Source organism: Psammomys obesus, unplaced genomic scaffold (genome assembly GCF_907164565.1).
Source record: "Psammomys obesus unplaced genomic scaffold, mPsaObe1.curated_primary_1811, whole genome shotgun sequence".
NCBI lineage: Eukaryota > Metazoa > Chordata > Mammalia > Rodentia > Muridae > Psammomys > Psammomys obesus.
The window spans coordinates 13,057,735-13,072,431 of record NW_026596117.1 but is presented as its reverse complement, the minus strand read 5'-3'; positions in this window follow the sequence as shown (position 1 = coordinate 13,072,431).

Below are 14,697 nucleotides of genomic sequence, written 5' to 3'. Positions count from 1 at the left end.
ATAGGGCATCATGTACAAGGGAAAATATCACAGCATGACTCAGATGCTCCAGCCCAGGTAAAATTGATGTGATTAAGACTTAGATTCGTTTTTCTTTTTCTTATTTTTGTACTAATGAAAAACGTGAACAGATGGATTGATGTGTATCTTTAAACATTGTTGGCTTGAAGACTGTGAGCAAAACGCAATGGATTTGGGACACTTTCCCCTGAATGATTCCCTAGGCAGTGTAACACTGCACAATTGGCCTGGACTCGGATTCTGAAAATAGTTAGAAGTGAGTCAAAGCCACAGCTGGTGAAGATGATAGGAGTCGTGCAGGGAAATGCCAGTTCCATCCCCCCCCACCCCCAAAAAGTCTAGGGGATTTGTAAACCTTTTTTGAGAGTGATTCTAACAGAAGACATCTGGGACTATCTTAAGCAAGGAAAATCTATCTGAAAAAGTTTCTAGGTATCTCAACTTGTCTACTCTAAAGGAAGCTGCAAATTTAAACTGCTGTGAATACTCGTGGGGTGGGGGAGAGAACCCACATACACAGACACATTGCTTTCCAAGGATACCTCATAAGCACTTCTCTGGAAATGCCAAATACAAGCTGGAAACCCACAGACTACATCTGGTCCTCACTTTGGCTTTCCTGTTTATGGAGTATTTTTTAATTAAAAAATGTTTTTGTTTTTTTTTTTTTTTTTTTTACTGCCAAGGTATGCATGCCATTACTTGGGGTTATCTTGCTGTGCTGGTCATTGCTGTGGTTAATAAGTGTCTGTACTGGCTAGTTTTATACCATCCTGACTAAGTATGAGTCACCTGAGAGGAGGGAGCCTCAACTGAGAAAATGACTCCATAAGTTCAGGCTGTAGGCAAGCCTGTAAGTCTTTCTCTTAATTAGTGATTCAAGTGGGACAGCCCAGCCCGTTGTGGGTGGGGCCACCCCTGGGCTGGTGGTCCTGGGTTCTATAACAAAGCAGGATGTGCAAGCCATAAGGAGCAAGCTAGTGAGCAGCACCCCTCCATGGCCTCTGTGTGAGCTCCTGTCTCTGGGTCTCTGCCTTACTTGAGTTCCTGGCCCGATGATGATGATATGGAAGCATAAACCAAGTGAACCCTTTGCTCCCTAGGTTGCGTTTGGTCATGGTGTTTCATCACAGCAATAGTAGCTCTAACTAAGACAGTGTTGTAGCTGTTGGTTGCCTCCTTCCTTTGGAAAATCACTAGGGCTCACTGGTACTAGTAAACCTAGTCCACAGGGAGGAGACATTTAGATCAGTTCCAACTCAGGGGTCTCTGTGCCCTGTTTCTAAGATGCATTTCTTCAGCAAAAGGTTCTTTCACCTAGAGATTTTAACTAACACACACATAGACACACACACACACACACAATTTAATCCCCGAGTAAAGAGATACACTGAAAGTCTGCTGTGTGCTGTGGTCTAGTGTGCCCTCGTGCCAGGCTGCCTGAGACTGAATCCCAGCTCTGGTACTCCCTACCTGTGGGACCATGGTCAAGTTCCCTAACCCCTGGGTTTCCCCCAGTCTTTGTGTCATCTTAAAACGGGGCCAATAACAGCACCCCACCCCTTATAGGGATACTGTGAGCTGCAAATGATATCTCCTACTTGTTAAAGCAAGGTAAATATAAGCCAGTGCGGAAACACTGCCTTTCCCATCTGCTGGAATTCGATTGTCACCATCTTATGAATACAAGGCAGAGCCCCGCCCCAGACCCTGCTGGCTCCTGTCTGACCAGCTTCACCCACATATCTTGCTTGATTGGTCTCTATAGGCATTTGTAGCTTGCAGCTCCTGACTTACAATCATGGATCTAATCAGGTAGTCATGGAAAGTAAAGAGTTAGCCCATCACCAAGTAGCAGATCAGCACGCCCCATTTCTGTCTGTCCAGGGCCATTTTGGGAGATCCAAGCTCTGTAACCTAGGCCTACCTCGAAGGCTCTCTTCTGTCACTTCCAAGAGTTACAATAGAGTCACAGAATCACACTCAAGGCACTCAGACCTGCGGAGCAAAGGATGCTTCTTTATTTCATGGATATTTCCTTCCTGACCTCCATCACCTGGGATGGCAGAGATGACTTAGGCTGGGCAATGAAAATTGCTCCTAGCTCTTTCCACGTAAATTGTCTTTTTATTAAAAAATTTTTTTTTTTGAGACAGGGTTTCTCTGTGTAGCCTTCCTTGGCTGTCTTGGAACTCGCCCTCTAGACAGACCAGGCTTGCCTTGAACTCACAGACATCCTCCTGCCTCTGCCTCCCAAGTGCTGGGATCAAAGGCGTGTGCCACCACTGCCGGCTTTTAATAAAAAAAAAAAATGTAACCTATTAAAATTAATTGACTTTCTATCAGCACTTTCTATCAGGGACAATCTCACCAGGATGCCTTCTGTCTCTCTGACTTTCACCTACCCTCCATTTCCCCCTCAGGTCTGAGGAGATGAGGGCAACCCCGTATTGCGGGGCAATGGAGAAGGACCGTTAGAACTGGATTTTTAGGAAGCACACTGGACTGTCCAGCGGATGCTCGTCCCATGGTCGCTCTGAGTGGTGATCAGCAAGTCACTTGGCTTGGCTTTGTCAAGGTCTGAAACTAACCCGTTGGTTGGGTCATTCATCAAAGGGTTGCACGAGTCTGAGCTGCCGTATCATGGAGCAACAAACGCTTGCCCTCCAACGTCTGCATCGCGTATATCACCGAGTCTCCTCGGCTGCACTGGGGCTGTTCTTGCCCCAGTGCATGGAAAGCTTCCGAGGTAGCCACTGCACACCCTCCCCCGAGTTCTGGCGGAGGTCCCCAGTGTTTTTTCCCACTTCATTCCCCGCCCCTTCTTCTGCTTACCATTTCCCACAATCCTCTAAGACCGGAAGGAGCTGCTTCCGGACCTTTCGCTCAGTCTCTTCACATCCTCCCTCCGCAACAAGTCTATGGTATAGAGGGCCTAAAAGGGTCAATGGAAGAAACTCGGAATGTAGTCCTTGGTGACCTTGTCACCAAGACAGAAGTGACTGCCATGGATTTCTGCAAATCCTTCGTGACCATCTGGTGGATGTGGGGCTCTTACCCCTTTTCCAGGTAGGAACCACTCCAAGCATAGACCAAGTTGGTATAGGAGAAGCAGACTCCCTTCTCTCTGGGTTCCCTGGGCCAATGAAAGTTGCTGTTTCTATTTGGTTCATTCATATTCAGATTTATTTGTTCAATCAATAATTAAGTATTGAGTAATTACCATAGGTCAGGTACTATTTCAGGCCTGGGTATGCTGGCTTGCATAACATTGTTTTCTTTTTTTGGCTGACAGTGAAGAAAGTGTAGCTTTGTACATCATTTTGGGGACCTGAAGACGGTAAATACCAAAGCGGATGGAGAAGGTTTGGGGATGTGTAATCCCAGACGAGGAGGGGTAGGAAGGCCCTTGGGCAGAGGTTAGCTGTGAGCTGTGATCTTCATTACACTAAATAAACCATAATAGCAGGGGTTCAGTTCATATAGCTCTTGCCCCACAAACATTTGGGCCCAAGTTCAACCCTAGGAGCCACATCCAGGTGTGGTACATGAACTTGTAATCCCAGCATGTCAGAGGCAGAGTCAGTAAAATCACTTAGGGCTCACTAGCCAGCCTCACCTAATTGGAGAGTCCCAGATCCCAGGGAAAAAAGATTCTGTCCCAAAAGACAACAGAGCCACGACCTGAAGAATGACATTCGAGGCTGCCTCTTGCCTCCACGTGCACATATGCACAAACCCACACATGAATGGCCCCCACCGTCCATACACACACACACACACACAGAAACAACAGCAGGAAGCACAGACGATACATTCCATGTTGAGACGTTGGTGAGGCAACTCATGATCCAGGAGCAGAGAGAAGCCTTTGCATCCTAAGTGGAGAACAGCAAATGATAAGGCCAGGCTTGCGATGGGCAGGCTAAGAGCACCGCGGTCCAAGGGAGAAGCCGAGTTAGAGGGTCTTCTCCAGTGCAATACTTGCTCAAGCTGCCCAGTGAAGACGCCTCTGCTGTTTTAGTGGAGAACGGGGGCCATCTGTGCATTTGCCTTGGGGTCAGGACTCAGAATGCTTTTAAAGGAGTTGTTTTATTTCTTGCTTCATGCTAATCTTATTCATATACAAATGAGTGTACATTTTCATTTCTTCCAGTGTGCTGGATTTTGCCCACATCTTGAGTTTTATAATATTACATACTCAAAGACAGAATTTCCGCATGCTTCCCCTCTGTAGAGTCAGATTGTCCTAAGTCGTTGGCTCTTCATAACTAAATGTAAAGAGAATTTCGTTCATGAATTTGCAAATTGATTTTTCTCTTTAGTGACCCATGTGGGCCTGCAGCCCATTTTCTTGTGCATGCAATCTTATTGCTGTTATTTAGATCAATGGTCTAAACAATACGGAGGCATTCCTCCTGCATAAATCCACGAGTTATGTTAGAATACGGGCAGCAGTCTAGCAGCCGGGGTCCACCTCCATTGCCTTTCATTTCTGCTTCCCTTTCCTCACTCCCTCCTCCCCAAACCTGAAGCTGATCTCCCTTAACAGCACAGCCCTGCCTTTCTGGGGAGTCTTTCCCACCAATACTAAGAATCCAAGTTCTCCGGAGGTGGTCCTGACTCCGTCCACTCTCTACGTCCTGTTTTCTTCACATCCCACCTGCATCCTGAGGTTGCGGGAGCACTGTGGACACGGGACACTGTGCACATTAAAGGTGTTCATCTTGATTGAAAGAGGAATACCGCAGCGTTCCCCTACATACGGTAGCGTAGGGAGCTCCTTCTTTTTCTTTGTGATGGACTGTCACATAGCCAAGGGTGACCTTGAACTTTTTATCCTCCATTTTCTGAGTGCTGGGGTAACAGGCCCGTAAGTGCTGGGATTCCAGTTAATGTGATGCTAAGAACGGAGCCAGGGCTTCCAGCACGCTAGGCATGCACTCTACCAAGCTGAGCGGCACTCCACCGAGCGTTCCTAGCCAGGCAGTGAAGTTTTACGTGTGCCGCATAGTGAGTGGAATGGAGGAAGATCATTTTTTTCTAGCTCTTTTGAGTCAACCAGAATTGAAGCTGAGGCATGTTGAGGAGGTGGAGGGTGGGCTCTGATAAAGCATGGAGTTAGAACTCAGGAGATCAGAAGGCTCTCAGGAAAGTTCTCTGCAAACTGAGTTTTCCCTGATCCACTCTCTCTGTCAGAAGTACCTCTGCTTCTAGGCAGGAGACTAGTGACATTTACGACTAGTTTGTTTTTGCAACATTTTACTTTTTCCTTGGCAATTGCCGGGAGGACTTGGTATTCTGACATCCGCACTTGGGCCTGGGTGTGAGTGGGTCTCTGCTTTCACTGCTGCGTGAGTCCTCGCTCAAACTCGGACAGAGGCGTCACATACACAACAGCTGAGCACTTCTTTGCTACTGTGAGGACGCCACATCCCTCCACCATTCCTGCGAGTACAGAAGTGCTCCTCACATTGCCTGGAAGAGGTTTTTCTTTTTCCTTCTTCTTTTTTTTTTTTTAGTTCGTTTGTTTCAATATTAAAATAGGGTTACCAGATAAAATACAGATCGCAAAGCTGAGTTTGAATTTCAACTAAGCAACACATGATATAATGTGCACGGCACAGGCTTAACTATTAAGAAAACATTGTGTATCTAAGATGCAGGCCTAACTGGGCAGCCTGTATTTTTATTTGCTAAATCTAGATGCATGAATTAAAAAAAAAAATTAGCTGCAGCCAGAATTTTTGGCTAACTGTCTCCCCTAGGAAACAGGAGAGAATTGATAGGACATTTTCCTTTCTCAGCATCTTCTGATCTTTTCGGACTTTCCTTGGGAAGGGAGCAAGGCCAGCTGGGTATATAGCCGGTCATGCTGGGCTGGCACAGATATAGATAAGGAGGCAGGCAGGTTGGTGTTGGAGAGAAAAGGGCCTTCACTAGCTGCCTTGCGACTGCTGGAAACAGTTGCAATTTCAGAACAACCACACGTGAGCTGCTAAAATCAAAAGGGAAGGAGCAAGGGCCAATTGATGTGGCGTTGATGGTGGTGGCTGCTACCTGGTACAGTTTGGGTCCAGGTAGATCTGGGGGAAAACCAGTGGGGTGCATTACAGGAAGCAGGAGGGAGTGGGGCACAGGGCTCCCTAGATCTGAAAGGGAGTGATGGAGAAGCAGGCGGAAACACTGTGGTTTGAAGTAGGCGCCGCGAGGTCGGCTCAGGCGGCCAGAACACGATGCTTCAGGCTGGGAACTAGAGATGAGATCCACCTGCAGGATTTAGCCCGGCAGTCACAGTGAGGGGGCAATCAGGACCATCTGCCATTACGGATAGCTGCTTATTCCAGGAAGCGGTGTCTGCAGCCTGCCGCGTCTGCAGCATGCTGTGACATCCCGCAGAGAGTCTTTTGAAAACCACCTGGTCCTGGGGTTCCCTATCAAGCAGAAAGCCAGTGGGCAGGCAAACAGCAAGGGCAGTGGCTGTGAGCAGAAGGGGTAGCGCCATTTGATGCCAGGCCCTCCAAAGGAATTCTGGTTGGAAACAAGGGCTAACTGGGTAACGTGGGAGCAAAATGGTACAGTCTGTGGTTCAGATTTCTCTTCTTTAGGACAGGTTCTTGCCAATGGCTGGTCATCTCAGACTGACCTCATTGTTCCACTAGAAGATGCTCCAAGCCAGGATACAGCTTCCCCTATGTTAGTTCAGGTCCTACATCATCTGTGAGAAAGAACAGATGGGTGAGCCAGAAAACAGAGGGGCGGAGGCGAGGTGTTCTTACTTTGTGTAATTCTCACAATTTTTTCTACTTGTCAGCACCAGAACTTCAATTCTTGATAGTTGAAGGGTGTGAGGAGGACACCGAGGTGATGTGATAAACGGCCATGAATTGATGTTGAGGCAATTATCATATTGACAAGGTGTCCAAAGGATCTGGAAACACCTATAATATTGTTTCAGATGGAAAATATTTGGCAGTGTGAGTCTTTGCCTGGGGTTCCGGGTACACAGCACATCTTCTATCGGTATCTGATGAGAATATATAGCATTCATTATATGCAAGTTTATGAATCAGGAGTGGCTGTTTGTGTTTATAACCCCAGCACTCAGGAGCCTGAGGCAGGAGGATTGGCATCAATTAGAGGCAAGCCTGCACTTCATAGTGAGATCAAAGCCACCCTGGGTTATGTAGCAAGACCCTGGCACACGCCTGTAATCCTAGCACTCGGGGAGGCAGAGGCTGGTGGGTCTCTGTGAGTTCGGGGCTAGCCTGGTCTGCAAAGCCAGGACAGCCAAGGCTACACAGAGAAACTCTGTCTTGAAAAACGAAAAAAAAAAAAAAACAACAAACAAATTTATATTTATGGAGAAAATCTATTTTTTTCAGAGACCAAAAAAGTTTATTCAGAAAAAAGAAAACAAGTTCTGGAAAATGCTAATTGGAAAAAATCTTAAACCTGTATATAGTCCTGGGGCTATTACTCAGAAGTTCATTGCTAGCCTTGCATCCTGGAGGGCCTGACTTTCATCATCAGTGACACAACGGCTATAACTTAAAAAACAACAACAAAAAACCCTACATGGTCAATTGTGGTTACTTTGAACACATTTATAATAACTGCAGAGTCACCAGTAATGCATTAGTGTCGCATTAAGGAAATAAATCAAAGCACTTCCCCTTAGCGTCAAGGGTAATGAAGATTGGAAGTGTCTTGGCTCTTCCTGTGTCTTCCATCATCCCTGGCTGTCTGTTATGAATCAGAATCTGTGCCTGCCTGAAAGCTGTCATGTGAATTTGTCCTTGTGTGTCTGTTACTAGCAAAGGGCTTTGCTCTTTCTTTTATTGAAGAGTACAGAAAGCATCGCATGAGGGAAGGAATAAGGAATGCTTTCCAGAAATATTTAAGAGTTTTTACAGGGGATTAAATTATGGACTTCAACTGACCACAGCTGACCTAAATAACAAACAGTATAGTGAACATCATCGTTTATCAAGAAATATCTGTATGTTTTATTCAACATATACAGTGGGCATTTGTTTCATAAGGTTGTTTTCAACCTATATTTGCTGTTTTCAGGAAATGATGATCATAACACATTCACACACACACATACACACATGCATCACTGTTGGGCCAGGGGCATGGAAGAATAAGTAATTTAAATCACAGCTAGGTGTTAGCTTAGGTTGTGAAAGTTGATTACATGGGAAATCCAAGGCGAGTAGGGTTGGCTGTTACTTTGTTCTCTCCAAGACAGGTTAAATAAACAGGCTGAGCGCACAGTTGGAGAGCAATCCTACGTGACCTCAAGGTGTATTATTAACTCTGGCTGTGTGGTCCAGCAAAAGTTAGAGCTCTTAGAATGTCAGTGATATTTTTGTCATAGTGCATGGCCACGGTCAATGAAGGTGTAACTCCAGGTTGTCTTTATAGGTGCATTCAGGTAATTACCAAGTGATCAAATAATCAAACTTGAAAGTTCATTACTGAGATGTAAAAAAAAAAAAAAAAAAAATGGCAGTAATATTTGCACCATGTACCAAAGGCACCTCTCGTAGAGGAAGTCTTAATTTCACATGAAAATAAAGAACTTACCGAAAATGTCAAGTACTCATAAGCAGCCATTCATACATATATATATATATATGAACTTTCCATCTGATTTGGAAGCATTTCTAAGTTCTGTGCCAAACCGTAATTTGATATTTTGAGAACTCCTGGATCTGTTCTTCCCACCCTACTCTTCACTGACTGGATTATGATAAAGGGGTTAATGAGCAGAGCGCTGGAGGAAGTGCTTCAGGCTCTCTTTGTCTACTTAAAGAAAGATCGTAACCACTTTTCAATAAAACTGAGTAGTCAACTCTTTACCTCAGTTGAAAGCACCAAGTCACAGCACTCAGTCCATGAAATTCTGCTTCGGATGTGGCATTGGCGTACAGTGGGGGAGAGAAAGGTATCCAACTTGATCCTCACCCGGTTCTTAGTCAGGGTTTCTCACGCTGTGATAAAACACTGTACAGAACCACCCGGGGGAGGAAAGGGCTTATTTTTCTAACTTAACTTTTCAGATCACACTCCATCACTGAGGAAGGGAGGCTCAGGGCAGAAACTAGGAACCCTAGGCAGCGTCCTGGACAGACCACAGACCACTGCTTAGATGTCATGGCTTTCTCAGCCCACTTTCCTAACAACCCAGGACCACCTGTCTAGGGGCAGCACCACCCCCACCGTGGGCTCAAACCTCAGACATCACTCCAGAAAATGTCCCTACCGATTTACCTACAGGTCAAGCTTTTTTATTAAGCATTTTTCTCTTCCCCAATACATCTAGGTTTGTGTCAAGTTGATCAAAACAAAACAACCACCCAGGGCACCCAGTGTCTAGAGGCTCCAGGACACAGATTGCAGTTAGTGTCAGGGTCACCTTTCTAGTTCCAGGGATGACTTTGAACTCACTAAATAGAGGATCTCTATACAGTTTTGTAAGGAACAGGAACCAACCCCCCCAGCTTCATTTTTTTTTCATCTTTTCTGAGTATAGCACAGAATATGCTAGAAAAGGGGTGGGAGATTTTACTGATACTTTGGGATCTATATTAGTTACTTTTGCCTTGACCAAAGACCCGGGTGGAAGGGACTCAAGGGTCTAGGGTACTTTGGTTCCCGGTTTCAGAGGTTCAGCCTTGGTTATTGGTGCAGTAGAATGCTATGACGACAGAAGCAGGGGATGGAGATGCGTCTCCATCTCATCACAAATAAGCCAAGAGTGAGAAGACTGGGAACCTGATGGGCTTTCAAAAGCTCATTTCTACTGACCTATCTCTCCTAGGCCATACTTCTTATGTTTCCATTACCTTCCCAAAGTGTGTTGACAGCTGGAGAATAAGCATCCAAAAACACAGGGGACACATTCTGTAGTCAAGCCATAATCCTTCTGACCACCAGCAACCAAAGGCTCTTAGTCATCTCATAATGTAAAATGCATCGAAGCCATCCTTAAAACTTTACCCAAAACCTTCATAGTTCTAATATTTCTGAAAAAAAAAAAATCCAGATTCAGTTTCTTCTGAGACTTAAGACAAAATTTTAGCTGTGGGTCTCTACAAAATACCTCCAGAATACTATGTAAAAACTCCCATCCCAAAAGAGGAAGGATGGAAGAACGGGAAAGAAGAATTGAGCAAAAGCAAGACCCAAACCCATTAGGGCAGACATTCAGTCCTGTAGCTCTGTGCCCATTATCTGGGCATATGGCAACAGGATGAGTTCCAAGGAGCAGGGGCACTCCACCTGGTCTCTCTCCTCTCCTCGTTGCCCATGGCGTTCCTCCTCATTCACGTTTTTGGCATCCAATGCTCTGAGGTCTCTGTTGCGGCTTGGGCTTCTGCCTCATGCTCTCATGACTCCCAGCTGCAAGGACCTTAACTTTGCCGCATGTCGCCAGTATCTTTCATGATCCTGTAATTCTCTCTGTATACCCACGAAACCAGCATCAGATGCTAACGCTGATGTCAGCTGCTAAGGAGCGGTATCTGGGGCCCCTTGGACCACAGCCTCAGTAGTTTCTAAGGACCTGGCAGCTGATCCTGGGAAAACTTTGGGCTGTATAACCTTAGTTAGGGTTTCTGTTGTGGGTTTCTATGGCACTACCAAAAGCAACTTGGGGAGGAAAGGTTTATTTCTTATTACTCTTCCATATCGTAGGCTGTCACTGAAGAAAGTCAGGGCAGGAATTTGAGCAGAGCAGAAATCTGGAGGGAGGAGCTGATATAGAGGTCACAGAGGGGTGCTGCTTACTGGCTTGCTCCCCATGGCTTTCTTATAGAAGCCAGGACCACCAGCCAAGGGCGGCGCCACCCACAATGTGCTGGGCCCTATCCCATCAATCTCGAAGAAAATGCCCTACAGGTTGCCTACAGCCAGATCTTATGGGGTGATTTTCTCAATTGAGGTTTCTTCCTCTTACATGACTCTTGCGTCAAGTTGTCATAAAACTGACAGCACACAGCTCTCTTATCAATAGGAATCCACCCACTATAGGCCTCAGCTGCTATTGGACAGCATTCTTAGTCCACTGGTTGATTGGAAACATTTATTTATGCATTCCACAGGATTTACTTAATGTTCACAAAGATGCTCTGCCTCGTACAGAGGAGGGCAGTCAGTGACTGAATTCCAAGGTCTAAAGATGCTCCCAGGTAAAGTGGCTCTGGACAGGAAACATTCTCCCCTCTCCACAAGGAAGTTCCAATTAGTTAAACAGCCTTGTAGGAGGCTCAGTGAGAGGCACAGACTTTTCAGGAGCCTTCACTTTCAGTGGCTCAGCAAACTGTAAAAGGAAGGGAATCAAAATCAGGGTCTGGGGTGTGGGAACTGTGATTAGTATTAGGTATATCACAGCAAACCTGAGACTAAAGTAAATGTTCACGTGTGCTGAAATGCAGGCCAAGGAGATCATTTCCAGTTGGACCTCTGTTGAGAGCCCAGCCCCCAACTCAGCACTCGCCTCCTGTGCCCTCATACCTGATGCTCTAGCGCTGTGCATTTACCTTAGCTACTTTACGCATTGCTTTGATTAAACAAACAAACAAACAACAACAACCAAAAAAAATGACTTAAACGACTACAAAGAATGGAGTGTTTGCTTTGGCTCATGGTCTTGGAGAGTTGAGACCATCTCATGATAGGAAGTACAGAGGAGGAATACAGCAATGGATCAGGGCAAGATCTAAACCCAAGGATGACCCCCAATGGCCTGCTGATGCCAACAAGATTCCACCTCTCATCTTTCTCCTCTGCTCAACATGCCAAGACGTTTTCATCCGTCATGGAATAAGCCCAGTTAGAACCCTCGTGATCAGGGACTGACTCATTCCTGGAGACCCTTCCGCAGTCACATCTGAGATCTGAGATGTGCCTCATTAATCTCCATGGCAACTCTCAGTCCAATCAAGCTGAAAATCAAGATCAACTAGAACAATGCTGACCCATTTTTTTTTTTTCCTGTGAACGGTGCCCAAACAAACCAAGCGGCTCCAAAGACTGACTCACCCTTATTTGTCAGAGCTTGGAGGTTGATGGGGTGCAAACCGAAGTTCCCAGGAGGAAAAATAAAACAGAAAGGCACACTTAACTGGATACGCCACAAGGCTGGTGGACTAACCAGAACTTTGTGACTGTGGGAAGACCAATGTTACACATCCAGAATGGGCTGTAGGATGGAGCTTTTGCGCTCTATTTAGTAGCCATTCATAGCCCTGTGTCTGACATCCTTACAACTGTTAGGTAAAAGAATGTATTAATTTAGCAGAGCACCAACCCCAAAGCTAAGCATGGCGTCAGCCAACCTCTGAAACCTATGCAGGGATTTCTCTGCGTTGCCAAATGTAAGCTGCCAAATCTACCCTCCTGAGTGTTTGACAGATTCCTAGATCTATGACTTTCTTATGTTCTGTGACTATAAAAGTTTGCGTAACCACTTCCATGTCATAACATGCTGTCTAGGGCAACATGAATCTGGGCTTGTGGGCCATAGTCACTTATATTTGGCTCAGAATAAACCATATTTTATTCCCTCTGAGATGAGAACTATGTTTTACACTGACACTACTTTATTCTTATTGTAAACCTTATCATATTTATAGTCAGCTGTGGCCATGGAAGAAACCATTGTCATAATTTAGATCTTGGGTACCCAGGTTAGGCTGTTTGGATCAAGAGCCGGTGAGGCAGGATCTCTTTTCATACCCCACCCCCCTGCCCCGTCCCCACCACCACCACTGAACTAATTTGTACTTCCTTATAGCTTGGTTGTCTTGGAGTCCCATGACCCCTTATACAGTGGCTGGTTTCATCTCGAACATTCCAAGACCCCCAGCCAAGGCTGCAAAGTGTCTCCTGGCATTCTCAGAAGACGCACAGTGTCAGCCCATTCCACAGCGTTCTCCATTGGTCAAAGCAGGTCAGCTCAGGTTCAGGCTCAGGAAGAGCAGGCATGATTTGCCTGTAGAGAAGGGGGAGATTGATAGCCTCACAAAGCACATTTCCCTAATACTAATTAGTTCAGAAGCATCTACCCAAGGGAAAGCCACAGAGGTATGTCCATGCCAGGCCACTTGGGTCCTGTGCCTAAGGGTCCCTCTACGAAGCCTTGAGGTGTACATTGTCCAAGCGTCCTACATCTCTGCTTCAACTGTATTGTTATTCCATTCTGTGGCTTATGTGAATCCGATGTGTGTGTGTTAGGCCGGAGGTTGACATCTGGCAGCCCCCTTGTTTGCTTCCCACTGTACTTTTTGAGATGGTTTCTCACTGAACCTCACCATTTCATCCATACTAGCTTAACAGCAAGCCCTAGAATCCACACTCTCTTCCCGCCCAGCACTGGGCCTACAGGCCTACTTGTGCAGAAAGCGTTTTACTGACTGAGCCATCTCGCCTGCTCCCATCCACGTGCATTTGAAATCCCTAAGGGCGCATCCTCTAGTCATGACTAGCCGTTTGCTAGTCCCAGATGATTTCTAAGAGACCATGACTTTTACTGAGCCTAGTACTCTGCTTGAGGCTGTTCAATGTCAGTGGTCTCCTCTACTTGCTCTGCCCTTGGCTTGTAGTGTATGATTTATAGGATGTGAACCTTTTCGGTGATGCAATTTTCATAGCAGAAAAACCCAGCTATTATTCTCCACTAAAAGAAAGAAAGCATAACTTTCTTTTAGTGGAGTGAGAGTGATTTCCATATATTTATTACCAAACAGGCAATAATACTTTAGGAATAACAGAGACACAGAAACTAGCAGCTGAAAGGGGAAACCAGTCAGTCCACTTGTGAACATTTGAACATCTAAAAATGAGATGAAAATTATGGTTAATTAAAATTGTGTTGAGCTGTAAAAAGCAAGTGAGTAGTGATAGAAAAAGGAAAATGATAAGAATTTTCTAACAAGACTTTTTATCTGGGTTGCCTTTACTCAAATAAAGATGCTATTCAGATTGAATACTATGACTACACACACTAACATGCACACACAACACACACACACAGAACACAGGTACATACTCATCCTCCTGTACATGCACCCCCCCCACACACAGAGGCAGAGGAAATAGTCACAGACCGAACTAGTTTCATGAGTGTATTTGGGATGTCCGTGGCCACTGTGGCAGCCAAAGAGCATTTGCCACTTGCTAAGTTATTAGGGGAGTCTGTGAAGCCTTCAGACACAGCAACCCCGCCATTGCCCGCATCTCCTAGAATTTTCAGCTATCCGAGGAACCTTCAGGTGCAGCCTGGAAATAATATCTGGACAAGGGTTGTGCAGAAACTGGGTGTAGCCAGCCGTAGGTCTCTTCTGAATCCTAGGAAATACGAGACTCTCAGAAACGACAAGGTCCTTTGCCTCTTGCATCCTGGCAGACAGGCCCCTGAGAGCACCTGGTGTGAGCCTGCTGCTTGTCTCTACTTGGCATCAGGGTCTACTGTGACCACTAGGACCCTCAGCAAACATTGTTATTCATAATGCGTGGGAACTGCTAACCCTCCTGCCTTTGTCCCCTTTGGATCTAAGTGTGCTTCGAGGACAACCTGTAGCCCAGGGAGGAGTGGGCTTTCCATTTACACGTGAGTGTCTGCTGCTTTGGAGGAGTGGGCTTTCCATTTACACGTGAGGGTCT